The sequence below is a fragment of the Prinia subflava genome, chromosome 16, assembly GCF_021018805.1.
Source record: "Prinia subflava isolate CZ2003 ecotype Zambia chromosome 16, Cam_Psub_1.2, whole genome shotgun sequence".
In the NCBI taxonomy this organism is placed as follows: Eukaryota; Metazoa; Chordata; class Aves; order Passeriformes; family Cisticolidae; genus Prinia; species Prinia subflava.
Genome location: NC_086262.1, coordinates 10,005,591 through 10,028,086, shown reverse-complemented (window position 1 = coordinate 10,028,086; position 22,496 = coordinate 10,005,591). Strand labels below are relative to the sequence as shown.

Here is a 22,496-nt window from a genome sequence, read left to right as displayed (position 1 = left end):
TGAGCAAAGTAAATTCAAAGATGCATCCATTAGGACATGTGTAAATCACACCTTTGTGAACGTATAGAATACAGGAGTAATATTGCAAACGTTACACTTAAATAGTACAAAAACTTCCAGGAGCACTTGCAGTGAATATTTTTGTCACTGTTCCCACTATTAAACTTCAAACATTTTTTGAAATCTGATGGAAAGAGATCATTACGCTGTGACTGTTGTGGTTCTGTTCTCCACAATTCTCACTGGATTTTACACTGGAGAAAGCAGGGACTGTCAGAGTGCCTGGCCAAATAATGACTGTTGCAAACTTGTCTCTCTGCAGAAGGAATGGAAAACTCTTCCATGTGTTGGATCAATCTGTATTCTATGTATTAGCAAGTATTTATCTGAAGGCAAAGTTTTTTCTGCTTCAGAGTGCCATCAACCCTTCTGCTGAAGAACTGAGAGTTAAGCCCAACTGATTTATCAGTTTGAGCTTACTCTGTGTATCTCACTTGTGTCCTCTCTGAGAGGATGTGATAACAACAGAATTATCTATTTGAGGTAAGGAAGCATAGAAAATTTCTACAGCACTGTCATATTTTTCTGCATATTATTCTTTGTTTCCTTTTTAATATATCTAGTATTCTATATTCATTTCCTGAGGGATGCCACTAAAGAGATGTATTCATCAAGCTGTCCAGAATGACACCAAGATTTCTTTTTCTTGCCAGGATGGTAACTAAAAAGCCATCTGTGTGAATAAGACATCTAAATTATTTGTCCTATAAGGCTTTGTTTACCATTTATCTCCAGTACACTGAATTTCACATGCTCTCATGCAGTCCAGTCACCCTAAACTGGAATATTTTGGAGACTTGGAAGTCAGCATGACTTTATGGGTTCAGAACAGGCTTTTACAGGAGTGAGGGCTCCACAGTCTCAGTGAACACCAGGAGATGCACTTCATGTTCCTTTCAGAACACTGTGGACAGCCTGGAGAACCACAGATTGTTCTGCTGCTCTCCTCTGCCCACTCTGGAGCAGGCAAGCACAGAGAAATGCTGGGTTAAGTCAAATTATTCTGCATGACTAGCAGGAGGAAATGCATATTTTTAACCAATATGTTCATGCTCAATGTCATACTGACTTCATGGGCAGTGAAAATATTCCACAATAACAGCAAAGACTATTACCCATCATTTATTTCAGATACATCAAATGTATCCATATTTTTTTTCTTCACAAGTACAGGGTTTGGCACCAGAAATAGAATCACAGACTTGCCTTTGAATTTCACAGCTTTGCTAATACAAAAACCCCCTCATGGTTATACAATGCTTTGTAACTGATGATGATGTACTGCTAAATTCACCAAGCATTAATCACTTTTCAGAATGTGATGGGTTTTCAGCATTTATAGCAGAAATTTTTTTCAGCAACAAAATATTCTTTTTGTGCCTGCTTACATTTTTTTCCAAGGTGTTGCTTTGCTGCTGGGTTTTCAGCATCAGAAACTATTAAATAATTCAACTCCCAACAAGGATTTCTTATGCTGGTGGCATATGGAACCAGTTTTGAAATAAGGATTGGAAAGGGGGTTTATCTCAATTTCAGTGTCAAAGGAATACTTAACAAAAAATGCACCTTCCTCACAAAAATATATACAACACAGTCATCTCTTCTGTAGATCTATTATTCCTCCTCTTCTCCTTCATGCAGACCTGTTTAGTATTCCATTTTGAAAATTGAAATTATGTTTATTTTAGAATGTGCCCGAAACCACAGTGTGATAACATAGAAAATACACAAGAAAAAATACATGGGAAGAAACCTCCAAAAGGTGGCATAGAGAAAACCTTTGAGATTTTCAATATATAAACCCCATTATTATTTATAGGAGTAAATAATGTCTATACATACATTAGAGCAATACAGTCAATAGCAGTCCAAAATAACTTATGGCAGTTGGACAACTGTCCTGGTTTCAGCTGGGATAGAATTAATTTTCCTCTTAGCAGCTGGTACAGTGTTGATTTGGGAGGAGAATAATGTTGATAACACACTGATATTTTAGTTGTTGCTGAGGAGTGTTTACTCCAAGCCAAAGAATTTCCAATTCCCCAGGTTTCTTCAGAGAGGAGCCAGGAGGAAGAACAGCCAGGACAAGTGACCCAAACTGGCCAAAGGGATCTTCCACACCTTAAAGCCCAGAATATGGACTGGGGTGAGGTGGTCAGTACTGGGGACAGCTGGGCACTGCTCAGCAGGTGTGGAAATTGTACTGGGCACTACTAGTCTTTCTTATGGTTTATTCATCTCTCTATTTGTAATAATAATAATACTAATAGTAATAATAGCAATAATAGTAATAATAGCAATAATAATAATAATAATAATAATAATAATAATAATAATAATAATAATAATAATAATAATAATAATGCTGTTCTTATCACATCTCATGGGGTTTACCTTTTTTCTCCCCCGGTTCTCCTCCCTGTGCCACCCAGGTAATGGGGAGGATGATGGTGTGAGCTGGGTGGAACCTAGATTAAACCACAATGACAAAATACAGCACCAGGGCTCCACTGCAGCACCCATACCAGCAGGAACTGAGACTGAAGGGATATGGCACCATAAAGGTGAAACTCACCCTGTGGGTATGGTGGGCAGGAAATCTGTGTCACATTTAAATACACACCTCAAGCTCTGACTCAGGAGCAGACAGGGCTTTGTGCCAGAACTCGGGAAGGGGCTGAGATTTATAACAATATCCTCAAATGACTTTTGTTAGAAGGTGGAACTCTGTCTCTGAAGGAATATCATCATTTCACTGTAACTTCTTCCAACAGAGAAGCAGCACACACACACACACATACATATATATAACACAATTAACTTGATTTAAGAGATTTAAATTTCCCATTCAGTAAAATACCATCTTGTCAGAAAAGTCTATGCATTTCTGAGTGTTCTACTAGGATTGATACTAATGTGCTAAAACCCCCTTATGTCTTCTGTAACAAATGAAACTTACGCAATTTTCATATTAATATGTTAATTAATCAATACTAACACATTTATAATTAACAAGCATCCATGTCTTTCATTTGTAACAATATTAACAGGTGATCATAAGAGTTTAAAACATTGAATTTTGTAAATCTTTTTATTCACTCTATGGATATTTACAAGTTAAAATTGAGAAACCTACCTCAACTTCCTGAACACGTAAGCATTACAAATGAGAAAAGAAAAAAGAATGAAATAAAGCAATATAAAATTAGGTTAACATTCATCAGTTTTCTCCTTAGTGGCCTTTTAAATGTGAAATCCCTTATTTCAGATGACCTTCACCCCCAAATGAAACAATTTTCTCTTTCTTTGCTGCCATGACCCAGTTTTTATCTGCTGCCCTATTAGCCAAATGCCATTTTACTATCATGCGTCTTTCTTGTAGGTCATCAAAAAAGGCTCTTTCATTCTCTTTGGGCAGACAAAACCACCATAAAGTGTTTTTCCACACACTCATCTGTACATATCTGGTATAAGAGAGAAGTAATTTTTTTCGTAGTGACTTTAAAGACTATTGGATGGACTTTGAAGGGAATGCAAAACCAGGCACAGGGCCACTTTAATGCAGCAGGTGACAGCAACTGAGAAATATTTTTGATGAACAAATATTTGAAAATATCTTTCTTGCATAGAATTCACACTTTGAAGGTTTTGCCTATGGCTCAGTGATTGCACAGGACTAAGTCAATCTTTTAATTAACTGAAGGGACTCTGCACACCTAAAATCATGCATGAAAGGAGAAGAGCTGATACTGCAAGCCAAGGCTGTATGAGAGTCCCTTAGCTCAACTCAGTGTTACAGGAAAGTGATGTGTTGGCTTGGCCTCTGAAACTGGCTCCTTATGGACTCCAAGTCTGACATCACAGCTTAAATATTCCACTGCCAATTTTGGGAAAAGAAATTCAGCTCCTGTCAAAGCAGGCCCAGTGCAATTCTTGAGGAAATTTAGAGTTCTGTTCTCTTCTCACTTTGGCAAGATTCTTTTCTGCCCCCTTTATAAAATCTCATTTGCCTGCCTGAGGTGGACACAGCCTGGGAGAGCAAGGCAGGGAGCCCAGGGGCCCCTCACACAGAAAGAACTCACCAGTGACTTCCCCACCCTAACTACATTGCAAGACTTGGGACAGGAGCTGCCTTTCCTGCTCTGCATCTGTTCACCACTTAGCATCATGTAACCCTTCTTCTACATTTTACCCTCAGGACATTTAACTTCAGAATCAGTTGTGAACATAACAAATGAAAAAAAAATTATAAAAGCAAATATAAATTGCTAGACTTGGGCGTCAGTTCTTCATTGTATTTTTATTACTTTGATCTGAGCAACCAAGAGATTAGAACAAACACATTTTATCAGAATCACAGAGCTGGAAGGGACTGACAAGGATCATGAAGTTCAACTCTTAAGCTAATGACCCACACGGGGATTGAAACGGTGACCTTGGCATCACCAGCACCATGTTCTAAAATCCATTTCACCACATCATGCATAATAAATTGTTGTTTCTTAAGAAGACCAAAATGATCCTTTATCATTCAATATGTGGGTGTCAAATCCAGCCAACTTAGATTGATGTGCTATCAACAGAGTCAATCAAGAGAATATTCATATCTTAAACTAAGTATGCGAAGGGCATGTTAAAAACACTAGTTTAACCGTTCACAAAAAGTCAGAACAGTCAAAAACCTCATTCATTGGAACACTTAGATTTATCAGAATTCATAGATTGTGTTCTGATTTACAAAAAAATCAAGCCTTGAAGTAGACTTGGGTCTAGTACAATTTCCTATTAGTCACCTCAGAAAAGTCAGCAAATAGAAATTGTCCCTAAGACCAGGACATTAATACAAGACTGCTCTCATCTCATATTACCCCTCCTATCACTACAATAACAATACTGTTTTAAAAAAAATTAAATTAATGGCAAACACATTTATCCTCTTTTCCTCTACCAACTAAGAAAGTAAACAACAACTTCTTGTTCTTGTGAAGTCTAAGTATTAAAGTTATTCCCACTAATCCTACTCTACTGTCACTTTGAATTTAGTTACTACCTAAGACTTGATATTTTGGAAGAGTTAATGAACCATGGATAATTTAACACACAAACACTCTCTACACTTTATTTACTTGTCAAAAAGAAGCTCTTGCAAGATGCTCTTATTTATAAATACAGCCAAACATTAACTAAATGGGTTCATAAATATTTATATTTGTTGCATTAATTGAGCTTATAACTTATTTGTATGACTCAAGCAGAAACGAGATGCTGACTGAAAACATTCCCCTGATTTTGTCCCTTTCAGAAGCAGCTCAGCTCAGTTGATTCCCCCAAGGCCTGGGAGGATTCCTCAGAACTGGTGCAGAATCATCAGGAAAGCCTCGTCAGGCCCCTCCTGAGGAACATCCCACACAAAGGAGTAACCCCAGGACTCACAGAGACCCCAGAGGAAGCAATCTTCATTCCCAGCCCCTCCAAGCCAACACGAGTTTAAATTTCTAAGTGTCTCCAGGAGGGGCATTTATTAACCCTGCTTTGCAGCCTGCTTACTCTTTCCCTCTTTCACCTTCCATCTATGAATAAACCATTTACCCTCATAAGGACCAGCTGGAAAAAGTGGTAATTACCAGCTCATGGCTTTTGTTAAAATTAGCTCCAGAAAGATGCAGCTGCATTTTCTGCCTCTGTACCTTGCAGTGCAGAAGATCATTCCAACACCAAGCAGTGTTAAACACCAGCTGCTGCTTGCTAAAGTCAATCCAGCCCATCATAAATATCTCCCCAAGGCCTATTGCCTGTTTTAAGCAAATAGTTTGTGTCAGCAAATTACACATTATTTATCTATTTTGTTTTTGCTTAAGAGGAAGAGAATGTATTTTACCCACTGAGTGCTTCAGTGAACAAAGCTCCCCAATGAAACCTCTACGTTAAGATGTCTCTAACCAATTGTGTGCTCTCTCTCTCCTAGGAATCAGAGAACTGCATCCAAACAGGATGCTTTGGCTTAGTGAATCAGTAATGCTGCTGCTGGAGATATTTGGTTTCAAATTTTATATGGGAAAGCTTTAAGTTTAGTGAGAAATGTCCCAGAAAGGCCAGGAATATCTGGGTTCACTGAAAGGGCTCCCAACATTAAGTGGTGACACTGAGAGAATCCATGGCAGAAGGAAGCAGTGTCACATGTAATGAAAAATCTGTAGGTGTCAGGACCTGCCTAGAATGCTAAATCATTAATAAAATAGAATGACTTGATAAAAGTATAACCATTCACTAAAATCCAATTAGATTCTTATATAATACCAAGTATATTAACAGTGGTTGCTTAATAACAGTATAAAATTCATAAATAAATATCCTAGTGAGTCCTCAGATGTGTATGGCATTGAAAAGATCCTTGACCATATCTTAAAATCTCAGCTTTCCCATAAGACTCAAGCTCTCAGTACACAGACTTTTGCTCAGCTGCCACTCGTGCAAAACCAACTTCTTCTGGCCATATTATTGGCCCAGAATGTTACTGGGTTTCTTATTTTCAAAAATTAAAAGTTGTTTTTGATTAGTTGAGGTTTTATTCAGCTATATTAGGAAAGATTTGCTACTCCTGTTCTGCTGAAAGACTTTTCCAGAAGTTTCCATGAGCAATACTGTGAAAGTGGCAGGTGAAACTTTCAGCATAGACTTTTCTTACCCACACTCACAATCATTCATTGGGGTGGCAACAATTTTAAAAATTAAATTAAAATACTTGGAAAAAAATGAAATACATTCCTTACCCCTGAGCCCAGCTCAGATAGAATAAGAATTGTCATTCTTGACAACTCAATCACATGGGCTTTTATATAAAATCTTCCTGTTGCTCTCTTGGGTTTTGCTGTTGGTTGTTTTCATTTTGGTTTTTTATTTGGTTGTTTTTGGGGCTTTGGGGGGTTGGGGGGGGGTTTCTTTTTAGTTTTTTAGGATTTTTTTGTAAAAAGACAAATATAGTAAGAATCAACTTTTCTTAAAAAACCCCAAACCACTCTTTGTTCATCCAAAAGAATGAAGCCAGAGTGTACATCTGCAATGTTGAGGGCAAACAGATGCTCATTTTCTCTGCTTGTGCTCCAAGCAGGATGAATGAGGGCCAGCAGAACTGCTGTGGCACAGCCCTGTGCCAGCACACACGGCTGACACAGATGATATATTTGGGTGGCTGGGACAATCACACAACTGTCTGTGCTGGCCTGTGCTGAAATATCTAAAGCTGGGGGGTGGCAGGGAAAAAGTGCCTGGATTTTATTATTCTTTGCTCTCCCTTTTGGCAGACTAACTTCAGAACTACAAGGCACTTCTGCCTGAACTCCTGTGCTCATTAGCATGTGCTAAAGAGCCTGTTACCCCTGCTCAAATTAAATAATTCTCTCTAACTTCACGTTAATAAAGCTTTTCACACTTCAGCGTGTCCCGCTGGTCACAGAGGGTTATGGACAGCTCTCGCAAGGCCAGAAAGGCAAAACTCCCAAGGGATGGATCCGTGAGTGCCCTCCCTGATCCCTCCTGGGCTGGATGTGTGTGCTGGCATCGGTGCCACAGTGCCAAGGCCACACTGAACACTGCAATGGGACTGTCAACCCCCAATTCCCCCAATGAGCAGCTCCCAGTCAGACAGGAAGGAAGAAGCAGAGCCAGAGACACCAAAAATGTATTCCCTCTCCTTGCAGGTGCAATTGCTCAAAGCAGTACTCCTGATCTCTGAACTAACACCAGGCAGGAACTCCCAGCTGGACAGCCAGGTTAACTCACTGCCCCTGGTGAGCCTTACACGGTCCCAACTAATGCACAAAAATAACAGAAGTGCCCTCCATGTGAAATGAAGATTCACGTGTCACAACCTGGCCTAATGTTGATAATTTCCTTGTTTTCCACTTGCCAAAGCCACCGTGCCTTTATCTCAGTTTATAATTGCAAATATTATTGGGGAATGGCCCCTGCAGGTTCCCTATAGAGAGAATAGTATTGTTAATAAATCTTCTTCTCAATAGGTGTAATACTGAAAACAAACCTTGAAAGGAGAGCTGCTAAATTCTTTCTACATCTTAATTTTCAGTCAAAAATTCAAATTACATTCTCAGAAAGTAATTGTTTTTAGGCAGCTTGAAAGCCAAACACATTAGCCTGAAGGTTATAAAGCCATTGGCAATGTGACTTCACTTTCATTACCCTTGTTGCTTTGACAGTACATCTGCAGTAGCTGTTTTTTGACACAATCACTGATTCTTTTTAGTTGATCATTTGGGGGTTGTATCTGGCAAACAACACCCACATAAAAAAAAAATCTAATGCTACCACTGCTTTTCCAAATGGGAACTGCTTTACAGCAAATAACAATTTGTATGATGACTAAATACATTGCTAGTTCTTGGTTTATTTTACAAGTTTTCAGAAATTTGTTCTGAGTCATGTGATCTTTTAAAAATTTTACCATAATGGGAATTATCTCATTATGAAATAAAGTGATAATTTTCCTAATATCAAAGTTATAAAATAAAAGTTATGCATAAAATACTGATGTTCCACTTAGATATACAAATCCCAGTGGTCAAAACATACAAGGCAACAAACAGCAATTGAATAAAATCAACTTATCTAACTTTGATCTTTAGGGATACAATTTTCTGTAGAGACAATTAAATTAGTTACAATGTCCCCAGTCTTTCAAATACTTATTTAAATGCATAACTAATGACTGGAAAGAGACTGTATGAATTATACTGGATTATGAGCAATGCTCTGTTCCTGGGAGCACACATGCATTTATTTGTACTTCATTTGCAGCTTCAAGGAAAATCTAGTTCCAAGTATTTTTGAAGAAACATTTGCAAAAGGTGAAATAAAACATTTTGCTGTTGAAAAGGACAAACTTTGCAGCCTTTTAGTCAGTTTTAGCCAATATTTGAAATTTTTCAGAACTGCATCAAGAAGAAGCAGTCGTGGGCAACCAGCCCATGAGACAAGCAGCTGCTGAGTGTGGGAGAGGGTTGTACACATTTCAGATCAGAAACCCCGTGAGCCATTACAAATGTGCAGTTCTCATTCCAGTTTATAACATCGTTTTCTTAATTGTCTCTGACATTTTATCCATTCTAAGGAAAAAAAAAAAAAAAAGAACACTACATCAAAAATCATTATGCAAAACTGAGGGTGGGTTAATGGGAGCAAACCAGTGGAAAATATGCAGCAGTTGCTGCAAACAGAAATGCTGTTCCCTCCCAGGTAAAGGCTCCTCACCTTGATTGTCACCAACAACTTGAACACCCAGCAGGTTATTTTAAGTACCTTGCTCAGTTTATAAAAGCTATGACATGATAAAAATGTCCATAACAGTTGGGGCTGGGTGATTCAGTCATCAGAGTCACAGAATATTTGGGTTGGGAGGGCCCTTAAGGGTCATCCAGTTCCAGACATGGTGATACCCCCTGGACCAGGCTGCCCATCCAACCTGGCTTTGAACACTTCCAGGGATGGGGCATCCACAAGTGATGTCCCTTCACTCAGGAAAGTCCTTCATGACCCTCTTTTGTTACTGACAGACTTGTGTTACCTCTACCCATTTCCTAAAAAATCACTGGAGATACAAGAACATAATTTTTTAACTGACAGTTCCTCATTAGTTTATTACTCTGACTAAATAAGATTTTTATGAATATTAAGAAATTCATTTTCTGTGTCAAGTTTTAAAGTAACAATGACAAGTTACCTTTCCTCAGTGCCTCCTACTTGCTATCTTGCTGAAGCAATAGTATTTTGTAGAGAAACAGGCTTTTTTGGAATGGTATTTCAAAGGATTTAACTCAAGTAATCAATAACAATAATAAAAAAAAGTAAGCTAAAAAGGCCAAAGAAACAAAATACTCTGATTCAGGCATCAGATAGCTAAACTGCAGTAGTGTTTCCAGTGGGATTCAAATGCCAATGCTGTTGGTGCCCACAGCACAGATCTCCACTACCTTTGAGCCTATTTTGTTTTAGCAGAAGAGAGCACCTGACTGCTCAATTTGTGCATAACTTGTTTTTAAGATGTCCACAGAATACTGTCCAAAGGCAACTTCAGATCCATGCTGAGCACTTTAAGCCACCGAAATCTTGCACTTGCATGAAGAAAATGCTCTAATTTACCCTCCTCTCTTTGCTAGGAGGACTCCTCCACAGCAAGGGAACTCCAGCATTACTGGATATTTTACTGCACCTCAGTATCTCCCCCTCAAGGGGGGAGGGAGGGAGACAGTGACCCCTCATACCCTAAGCACTAATCCCAGAACTGCTCACCCCAAAAGTACTGCTGCAAATCCTACATAATAATCTTAGCTGGAAGTCAATAACAAACCCCACTATGTTGCTATGCTTGGACTTTTTGTTTCAGAATCATGTCAAACAAGGGAGCAGAAAGGTTCAAAGAAAATTCACTGGTGTTACATGTTTTCAGAAACTTTGATAATTTTATTTATGCTTGTACTGGCACTTGATTCATCATCTAAGATTTGTAATTGTGTACATATGGAATTTCACACAGTAAGCATTCCAAAAACAACATTCAGTATTAATTACTGACACACGTTCAGAGCGGCCTTAGAAAAGGATAAATTATAAATAGGAAATACATATTGTATCAGGCTTCCACAGCTGTGATCACGATGATAAAGTAACATTCAAGCTAAGCTCAGATAAAACTGAGAAAACTCAGTGACCTTTCATTTCTTCCAGCAGCATGCACTGGGATCAAGGACACACATCTGAAGGAGTCCCCTGCAGGAGGATATAATGCACCCCTGAGGCTGCAGAACAGGAGCCTCTGCATCAGTGACACAAGGGCAGCGTGTACCGTGGCATGGAGGGAACAATGACACGAGAAAGAAAGATGTAGAAAAACTTTATTTTCCCATCTGAGGAACCTCCTAACCAAGTGCCTGTGGCTCAAGAGAATATAGAGCTCCCAGATCTCAAAGTTTTTGAACTTTCAGCTGTAAATAGAAGTCTGCTCCTGATCTCTAGACATTATAGTTGCTCACTCTTGAAGGGACTAAATCATGAAATGGCTCAAAAAATCATTTCAGCAAAGAATAGAACCTGAAAAACACATTGACAGACATCTGAAGAGTAAAGAAGGTCATAGAGAATTCTTTAAGAAAAGAGAACATTTGCATTTTGATCAGCTGTAATTTTACACCTGAGGTCTAGTACAACTAGCGATTTAATTCTAACAACTGAGAAGATAGTTCAAACTTGCAGTGTAACTAATCTCCAAACCTTAGAGATATAAAATCAAAGGAAATGAGTACTTTAGAGAGCAGCTGAAACTACAGGGTATGGAATTAAAGAAATGCGCTGAGGATCTCTGAAAACATGTACTGCAAGATATAAAACACTAAATTACCTGGCAATTTAGAGAAACTGTGGCTGCCCCATCCCTAGAAGTGTTCAAGGCCAGGCTGGATGGGGCTTTGAACAATCTGTTCTGGTGGAAGGTGTCCCTGCCCATTCCAGGGGCTGGAATGAGATGATCTCTAAGGTCTCTTCCAACACAAATCATTCCGTGATTCTGTGATAATAGTGCCATTAAAATATTAATTGAATTAACATACATATTAGTAAGGCAGAGAAGATAATTTTCAACATTAAAGCTGCAGTGTCTATTTGTAGGTTCTCTCAGACAGCTCAAATTGGAAGTTACACTTCAAAGACACTAATGTTCTATACTCCACAAGAATAAATTCAACACTATGAAATTTCTAGTTCATGTATGTTTGGGATTTCTGAGAAACTAAATAACCGCAGCTCTTGCTCCAATGGAGTTTGAACAGATAAATAAAGCACCATTACTTAAGGAATAAGTTGAAATGTGTTAAATTTGTTGCAAGCTAACCATGAAATGTGAATTATAATCATTTGTTAATAGGGAAACATAACCCAAACTCTTCCCATTGCTAAGAACCAAACATCTGGGGACTTGCCTCGTTCTAACTGAATTATAGAGAGTCAGGAATGTGACTGCTCAGCTGCAGCAACATTCATTTAGATTATTACCTTGCATGGCATTGTCATTTCTGACACTGTATTTTGGCAGATTTCAAGAAGGCTGTCAAGCCATTTGTCAGCTCAGTCAAACATAATATGAGCTGAAGGAATATTTCTACAGAGGTGAACTCATTTTCACCCAAGTATTTTTTTCACCCAAGTTTGTGAGGGAAATTGCAACCTGAATTCAAGAGAAAAAAATCCAGATGAATGAAAAATATCCTAGAGAATTTCAATATTAACTGGAGGACTGGAAAAATCTGCCCTGTATAACACTCTTGTAGATCTCCCAGTTTCTAGTCCTCAGAAAATGATGGTTTAACCACACTGAGATACTGAGTCTGTCACAGGGGATGTTTAAAGGAAACAGCATGCACTTGTTTTCATGTTAGAATCCTGCAACCAGTTAATAAAATGCAAATTATGGTTTAGTGTATCACTTAAGAGAGGATTGAGAACATCTGATGGCTGAAAAGCACTTATGAGACAGAGGAAGGACCAGACCCCTCAGCAGTGACAATGTGCACAGGCAGGTTTGCTGTATTATGGAAGGAAAGCAGATACAGAGCTCAGGCTCCTCCAGTGCAGATCCTGCATCAACAGGAGCAGGGGGCCTGGGAACTGCATTTGCAGGATGGGATAATTCACACTGAGGATCCAACTTCTACTCTGCTCATTAAGTTCACACTTTGCAGCAGACAAGCTCCAGCCTGATTCCCTGCACTGATCTCTTGGCTATTGGGGTCACACATCTCCAAACATATCTTGGTTTCTCCTTTCATTAATAAAGAATCTATTTCAGGTGCTCAGCAATGCAAGGAGTGCAGTGACTGGAAACAAGTGGGAGGTTTGTTTCTGGGGTAGACTGGGATGGAAACTAAAATCTAAAATCTAAAACTAATGAAGAAATGCCCTGTGCTTACTGCACGTTACTTCAAGACCTCTGAGGACTAAAACAGATCCTGATTAAACAGAGGATGGTTAAATGTAGATCATGTGAGCTGAACTGCTGTGGGATGAGCAATAATACTGTCTGAAGAGAAAGTGAGGGGAAAGTCTGACCCAGTGAGAGATGAATCCAGAAGGAGAAGTACAATGCAGTAGCAAAAGGGCAAGCAGGAACCACGAGCCATCTGCCAACAGACCATATCTTGCACTTTTTAATCTTTCTTTTCCTTATAGCAGACCCTCTTCTGAGATTACATCTAAAGTTCACCTCTGAGACAGGCTGGTAGATCCTGAAATTTGCTGGAAGGCACCATTATACATCAGCAAGTATCCTTTCAAAAATCAAGTGTCATTAATCATGACAAGAGCCATGAAGAGCTTGAAGAAAAGGGCCACAATGAATCTCACCTTTGCTCAGAAGGATGAATAAACATAGACCCCACACCAATGTCCCTGCAGGAAACAGCACTGCTTTATTTGCCTGTGTTTTGGCTCAGTAGAAACCCCTCTTCTCAATATCTATAAAAGGGGTAAAAAATCAATATACTCAGAACTTAAAATAACCATATTCAATATTCTTTGTGACTCTTTGTGACTGGGAGGTGTGACCCTGTAGTGTGCTTTTCTGGCTACCAAATCTGTGCAATTACACTCTCAAATGCAGCCCTTTGCCTCCCTTAAAACTGCCTCCACTGACTGGTTTACAGCTTATTGTATCTAGTTATGTATACTTAATTTCACATTCTTGCCTAAAAAAAATCATCAACATTTCAAATAAGGTGGGGAATCAAAAACTCATTAATTAAAAACTTTTGTAATTCTGGATTTGAAGACCTTCAGGATCTTCTGAGTGCCCCTTCAGTTGTACAGCTTCTCTCCTGAAGGATTGCAGTGACAATAAAGAGAACTGCACAACTACCTGTACATCTTTTATTCTTTCTGCAAGGTTCAGTGGTTCTGTGGTTTACAAACACTGCAAAGATTTCTCTGTGACTGCTGACAACTCCAGCAACAAAAGGAGCATTCACTGAAGATTGTTAGCAGTTGTTTTTGTTCTGAGCTTATTGCTTCAACTTTAGTATGCAGCTACCTAAAAGATTTCTTATTACTTGCATTTCTTCACCTTGGTTCAGATTTTCTTCTTAGGTTTGCATTCAATCAGGCTAAACCTCCTTTGTTGTCACTGATCTGTTAAATTTCTCCTAACTTCATACTTACTTTCAGCCACCCATGTTACATTTCTTTGTAAAAGACAGTTTACAGTTAACCCTCCTCTGTCTCTTTCCTTTTTTCACTCAAATATCTTTAACTTGTTCTTCAGGCTCTGCACCCAACATCTTTATTTCCTCTTATTATGAGCTTAGCCTGGCTGTTTGGCTTTCTGCAATCTGCATCTCCAATGTATTCTCACTATCTTTCACTCTGGCAATTCTTTATGTCAGAAAAACAACTCCTATTCTGCCTTCTATTTCACTTCTGGCTGTCATGGAGATACCATGATTTTTCACCGTCTGTCCCAATGCATTTGATGGATTGTCACTAGAGTTTCTCTCTCCTAAATGTCCTTGATATCTTTAATTACCTATTTCTCCCTGTTTACTTTGCACTCAGTGGGACAGATTATATAAATCAGGAGTACGTGAACTGAAATTAACAGATTGTACAAATGTAAAAGAGACAGAAATGAGAGCAGAATACAGACTAAAGAAATAGCACCTAATTTCTTTATATATATATAATGGAAAACTATGGCTGAGAATTTACAACACTTCTTCCTCTGCTTAAGCATAACAGATTCCTTTCTGTCATCTGCAGCAACAGCACTGGCACAAACAGCGACTCATGGCTTGCTTATGCTCTAGACTAAAACAAAGTTACATGTCTATTTCTTATCTATCTCTATAATAAAAAAAAATTTGAAGGAATTTCCTGAAAAATTATTATTTAGGGAGTGCTCACACAAAACTTGCCTTTGCTCACCGTCCTGCCTCTTCCAGGTTCTTCCCATATTTTTTGGTATTCTGATGAACGCTACTTATTGGTACCTATAGTACTCCTCAGCTAGACAATGGATTGCTTCCTACTTTATATTTCAAAGCCAGACAACATCCTTTTCTAGAGAAAGCCCAGCTAGATTTTAGTTTTTTGGTTTGAAGTTTTAATCATCCAGTGGTTCTGTGAAAACTGAGCCAGAGAATTTATCCCTAGAAAGCTGGACATTTGCTACAGTACATCTCCTGGACCTGCCTAAACAACTTATTGTCAGTAAGCTCAAAACATAATAACCTTCTCAATTTATTACAATTCCAGCATTTCCACACTGATTATATCTGAATCTACTTTCAGTCCATTCTAGCCAGGCACTAACATTGTATATTTTTCATTAAATGGGTTAAAACTCTACTTCACTAAGAAGAAACCCTCCAAGTTCTTCTAACCCACCATCACTTACCATGTGTTATTTAAACAGTCATGTTCCCCTTGTTTGGTGGTGAAGGTTTCAGAAGTGCTTTGCTCCATTGCTGCTGTGCAGAAAGCAGTTCAGATGTGGGCACACACACAGCCCTGCCCCAGGGCACATCCCCAGCTCTCCTGGGCACCTTGGGCTGGGCTCTGCTGGCCCCAAGGGCAGGTGAGGTGGGACCACTGAGGAATGCAATGAAGGAGAAAGGTCTCTGATAGCCTATCCCAGATTTTTGGCCACACAGTTTTACAGGCTGCTCATACAGCTCTGATCTCGAGACTTACTTTTCCACGGACAGCTTGGTGATATTCAAAGATAGCTTGGCCACAGTTATAATTGATAATTTTCCCTGAAATGCAGCAGCTGGCCTTTGTTTATTCCCTAACTCTACATGGCCTGTGCTCTGTCTGCTCCTCCTCTGCCTGATTTGCTTGACTGTTCTCCACACGTGGCTGACCAGACCCTTCCTTCCCACATGAACAATTTTCTTGCTTCTGACAGTCACTTTCCCAGCTCTCTCCTCAAGCAGATAAAAATACTTCCTCTTTTCCAGGCTGGCACTTGGGAAACAGGAGCAGCTAATCCCCTCCAAAACTGACCTAGTCAAGTTTTAGCAGCTAAGATTATCAAATCCAGATGCTGATAAAACATAACACCCCCAAATACCCTTCAAATCCCTGAGATGACCCTTGGTTTTTTCTCAGTATATCTCTTAAAAATGTCAAAATGTGCTTGGCTCTTTGGAGTGCAGTGCTCTGAGCCACCTCTGAGCACTGAGCTACTACAGGTATCTCTGCAGCTCAGCAGATTGAAAGCTAAAGTATTTGCTTTATTTATATACATCATATATATTCTCCTGGCTCCCATAGGGTAGGCTTAGCTTTTCTGGAATGCATAGCAAAATAAAAAATCCTGAGATGGAAGATGGATAGAACAGGGCTGGATGTACAACCAACAGAAAAATCCTTCCAAAGCAAGGATCACGCTATACTTTCTGCCTTATATATCAATGTTATTTATTTTAGCTCATCACTCAAAACAAAGTACTTTCAGAGAGAATCTGGGGGAAGTTCTGGGGACCTTTCATCTCCAGTGTCAAATTCATATAAACACACAAAATACCCAGTTCTACTTAAAACCATTTTCTTCCATTTGAAATGTGATGACCTACACTTTTGTATGCTAAATAAGCTCGTAACATTGCTTGTTTACTGCAATATTCCCTTTAGCAACTGGAGCTGTGGAGTGGCATGATGATTGATTCTACTCTTGAAAGTGATTTACAGATGAAAAAAAAATTTAATGTTAAACTGTATTCTAAGTTGTATTGCTGTGATGTAAGGAAGTCTGATTAGGTAAGGTAAAGTCTGCAATTTTTTTAATGGGTAATTAATTTTTTGCAATATGCAATTTTTGCCTTAAAGAACAACCAAAAATTAGATAGTACATCTCCTTTCACTCTAAAACCTCCAAGAGTTTTTATATGTGTGTTTGCTGGGTGTGGTTACTCCCCTAAAATGCCTCTGACTGCTTAAGCTCCAAAAAGACTTCTCATTCCAGTGCATTTCCAAGCTTACACAAAGGCACAGTCCAGCCTCTCCATCCCATCCGAGCACTCCAGTGGGAATGGGCTGATTGTTCCCCTGCTGCTGCAGGAAAATGCTGCAGAGGGACTGATGGATATGCACAGGGTGGGAATGGAGACAGCCTCTGCAGCCATCCATAAACTCCACTCATTTCGATTGCTTGCTGTCTGCTACTGAGAGGAACATTGGACAAAGGGAAAGAAAAAGGCAATTTATTTTTATTTTTTAAAGGTATTAATTTGCCTTTATCATCTGGTGTGGCAACGTGAATGACTGGATCCTAACACAACCCTGAGTATCACATCTGATAACAACTAAGACATATTTCCCAACAAAAATAATGTGACAGCATCATGTTGCCTTTCCTCTGGAGCATCCACTCTTGATCAACAAACATCAGAGATAATTTCTGATGATGACTAGTCTATCATAAGCAAGAAAAGAGAATTTGTTTAAAATAAATAAATCAGGACAGAACAGTGAATATATTGCACTGCAGTGCTCAAGAAGCAACTAAATATTCCTGCAGAACAGATGTGCTGAAATTCTGACACCCAGATGAGGAGAGGTGACTAAACCTTGAAAGCAGGTGAATTGAGGCTGCTATGTACTGACTCTGAGGTGTCTGAGTTCACCATGAAGCAGAGCAAAAACATTTTTCAGGAACAAATCTTTTCCTTTAGAAAAAAGGAAAAAAAAAAAAAAGAAGAAAAAATAGGCTAGCAGATTATACTTCCCAGGTATGTACCTTTGATATGTTCTGCATTTGTCTTAGCTTTGTTTTTCGAAACATATTTATTGTTTGAGTAAAACTACACATGTGAAATGGAGCAGATAAAAATCTGGGTCTGTGGGTTTTGGTTTTTTTTGGAAAAAAAAGATAACAAAGGGGTGTTTTTTGATAAAATGAAAACGTATCTACAGCATGTATTGGCCAAGGAAAATGTCTTTCTTTTCTAGAAGAGATTGGAGAGAAACTAACAGTTCTCCCTGAGCTCTGGACTCTCCCTGTATGCACTGCTGGCTGACAGGGCTGGCACAGCCCTGTGCCATACCCAGGGTGTTTTGGAGCAGGATATTTCAATCAATATTGATGTGGGAGCTCTCTCGAGCACGGACATGAACACAGCTCAGGAGCTCTGGAGATTCACTGCTCTGCTGGAGCTGCTGACTGGGCCTGAATGTGTGAGCAATTCAGCTGCCTGCAAAAAGCTTTTCCAAATGGCTCCTCCATTCCCTTTGAAATGGTTTTCAAGCTGAGCCCACTTCAGTTTTCCTTGTTATTTGAGTTCTGTTATGTTTCATACACATCTTTATTTTGCTTTCAGACTTTTGCTCATGCCTGATTCAAGCTGGGCATGAGGAGTGGGATCATTGCTAATAGAGGGATGATCCTGTTCCATATAATTTAAACCATTCCAACAAAACTGCACAAATAACAACCACCTGGATAACCCAGTATATTTTGGCTTGAGACACAAAACTTTGGTAATTTGAGAAAAAAACAGTTATTGTTTCATCTGCTATTGACAAAAACACCTTTTGCAGCTGTCTGTCAATTGACTTGAAGTCCTGCCTGCATACAATCCAATTAATTGTTCAGGAAAACCCACCCAGCTGCTCTTACTAGAATAGCCTGACTGAGAGGTTTTGTGATCTTCTTACAGAACGTCAAATTCCCCTACAGACAATCACTGTGTAAAAGAAAGAAAAGCCCCAACAGGAACAGAAGTGTCAGTTTGCTGTGGAAGCACTGCCACACAGGCTCAAGAACATTTCCAGTTCTCCCAGGACAGGACACCTCCTGAAGTGAAGCACATTAATCTAGAAGTGAAAAGTTAATTCTGCTACAAAACCTAGCCTATCTAAGCAACTTCTTATGGAAACTTGTCACAAGACACACAACACAACAGGAGAGAGAAATCATGAATTAAAGTCTGGGGAAAACAGTCTCTTCATCCCAATAACCACCCATTTAATTCTCAGGATTTTCTCTTAATCAGTAACATTAAGTTGTAGACACCCAATGAAACAAACCCAGAAAAAGGTTCTTCAGTCACACTCATGCTGTCTAGTTAACACTGCAGGGTAGTAACGACATGCCCAAAAGTAGAATTTGATCCATTTTTCTTAGATAATAGTTGTTTTTAGATCAAATACAAATTGCAGAGGCTTAGCCTTTCCATTATGTAATTTAATTGTCATCCTCTCCCTTCTCTACACAGAAAAAGATAAATGCCTTTTTGGCTTCCAAATTCGTACCCTTGAGACAGACAAAGCATGGATGAATATATTAAACACCAGAGCTGTAGCGTCCTGGTGAGAATGAGGGGATCATTTTCTTTGCAACTTCTGACCTGCTATAGAAATCTATAGCACATTAATCATGCCTAAACTCAATCTCAGTGTGAGGTGGGAGCAGGGTAATTTACTGTGTCTGCATCAGATTTTTCTTTCATCAGACTTTTATACAGCTTATTGGAAGAAATTAATAATTGTAAGCTTAACAGGAATGTGTTTCTGGTGAGGCAATGTTACTGTTACCCAAATGTAGAAATGAAAAATTAAGTCCCTCTTAAGTAAACATCCATTGTAAAATAATTCCTAAACTCATTCATGCCATAAATTGAACTAATTAAATTAGAGATGTTTCTTCCCCAACATACAACAGATATGTAAGCACTGAGACAGCAGAATGATGCTCATAATATCAATACCTCCCTAGATTAGCAAAAACTGACAGCCTAATTTCTGGATAACATCAGAGGTGAAATGGATTAACCATATGCTGTGACTTCTGGAATAAATCCTCCATCTTCTTTATTCAAGATGCTTTGTGCTTCTAAAAACTGTAAGCCAGACCCTTGCTGCTGTATTCTGTTTACTTCCCTCAGACCTGGGGCTCCCATCTAATGTCCAAGGAATGGGGCTGACCACAATTCTTGCCTCCTTACTGGCAGGAACACACTTTCACAGCTGCCTGAACCTGACATAGGCTGGAAAAGACCAGCCCCACCCTCTTTGTAATTATTTTTTCCTGTACCAGCTCTCCACAGTCTCAGCACAAGCACTGACACAACTGAGCACTCCTGGATAAGTAACTGCACTGATTAAAATTTTTTGATCCTCATGTTCTCACTCTGGCTATTGAGCAGTAGAGAATATCTTTATATTCATGATAGAAAGGGACACAATATCATTGTTCTACCTTTAAGGCGATGGGGTGTACATAAAATTCACAGAGATGTGGCATTCCTTGAATCACTGCCACTTTTCACATTCACAACCTTTTATTTTGCTTAGTGTTTATAATGGTTTGTTCAGTGCTGGCTGAGAGCAAGCATGTAATGATGCTGTAATGGGTCAAGCCCTCATTAGTCTACAATTACTGAAGGTTCCAACCAGGAATACTGGAAAGGGATATCATCAAGAGTGCCTATTCTTATTCTCATCTTCTCTTCCCTGGAAAAAAAATAAGGGGAAAAAAAAAAAAAGAAGCTTGAAATATTTCCACATGAGGATTTCTGCATATTTCACCTTCTCTTACAAATCAAACTCAGATATCTGGGGGTGGGAGGAAGGCTGGGCAGAGACCAAGCATAAAGGCAGTGCAGTTTGATTTAACTGTCAGAAAGCTGTGAAAGCAGAGTAGTGGGCTGAACTGGAAAGATTACAGCTTTACAGATACCCTCCTTGATATAAACAATCCATTTATTTCTCATAATTCAGCCTTTACATAAACAGGCAGGACAACTATTTCTGTATTTATATTAATGTTGTCATTGATACCTTCTCAAGCCAGGAGGTACCAGTGAGTGTCACCATTAGAACGTCAATATTCCATCACTGACACTGGCACCAATTCAGAAAAGGAACAACAATGAACTTCTAAAACACCACGGAAATAACCAGGCTTTCTAATGGTGCCTGTATTCACTGCACACACCTTGGAGTGCAACAGACTCACATCACCAAGTCTAAACTCTTTTTTCTACTGCTGCTTCCCTACTTTAGCAATTGTCTTTTATTTAAAACACTGAATGCAAGTGAAATAAATGCATGCATGAGCAAAAAAAAACCACAATGCCTCTTCCAGCCATCAATACATGCTGGCAAACACACAACTGCAATAATGAGCCCATTGTATATTACTAATGTTTCTCATTAATCAAATCTTGTTTGTATTAGAAGAAGGAAATAACTGTATCCAAATTAACTTGCCAATATGATAGCCATTAATAACACCAGAGTGAAGACTCATGCAATGCAATTATGGTACCAAAGTAATAGTGGTACAAACATGATATAGTTAACAATATGCATTGTCAGCTGCATATATAAAGGTGCTTCTGCAGGTTCTTATTCCTCAGTTACTGGAACTGAAGCTGTTCTCAGTCCACTCAACAGCTCAGATAGCTGTAAGATACAATTTGCAGAAAGTGGCTGCTTCTGGAAGTTATTCTGCAGGATGCTAAGATAGCAAATGCATGGGTAAGAAAGGGAGAATTTCATTGCCATGAACTAACAAAAAAGGAAGAGAAACTTGTAGGTAGGGCCACTATTTCAGGGGAAACACAGGAAGGAGTTGAAAACCTTGGTTTTACTTGAGCACCTTGTTGCAGCTCTTCAGTCTACCTATCACAGCTTAACATCCTGTGATCTGAGCTCCAGAGACCACGTGCAGCCACTGCTGGGACTGCACATGTCCCATTCCAGAACACTTCAGCACAGAACAGAATCAGGGAATCAAAGCCCTCAAAAATCATAAAGTCCAACTGTTAACCCAGCACTGACAAGGCCACCACCAAACCATGTCCCCAACATGACAGAAATGTTACATCTACACATCCTTTAAATCCCTCCAGGGCTGGTGACTCCAGCACTGCCCTGGGAAGCTTGTTCCAATGTTTGAGAGTCACTTCAGTGAAGACTTTTCCCTAATACCCAATCTAAACTTCCCTCATTTTTCATAGCTATACTAAGTTTTTAGTGTATTTTCCTAAGGACATGGTGTTTAAACATTCCTCTGTGCTGGGGTTTGTGCACAAGCCACCAAGCTGTGAATACACAGACTGATTTTAATTCAGGGTGGTGAAAGAGCAGGGGGTTTCACATGCAACTATATCCCAACAGGAGAGATGGATGAGAAGAGAGCTTTTCTAACTGTCTCTACTAAGAATACTTAGAATACTGTTTCTACTTAGAATACTAAGGGAGAGGCCGTGGTATGAACACATATATTATTCATGTGCCTGATGCTCTATGAAAGCTGGAAAAGCTTTCACATGGCACAAATCTGTAGGAAATCAAGCCTCATTAATTTGCTGCTCAGTGAATATTTGCTTATTCCAAGCTAGCTATCAGTGCAGACACTGTAGACTTATTTATTT

At 39.1% G+C, this 22,496-nt stretch overlaps 1 protein-coding gene across 1 annotated transcript in view; it reads right to left on the bottom strand.

Moving 5' to 3' along the window:
• Positions 1–22,496, bottom strand: part of SPOCK1 (SPARC (osteonectin), cwcv and kazal like domains proteoglycan 1) — a 269,075-nt gene that overhangs the window by 184,856 nt on the left and 61,723 nt on the right. The window lies entirely within an intron of this gene.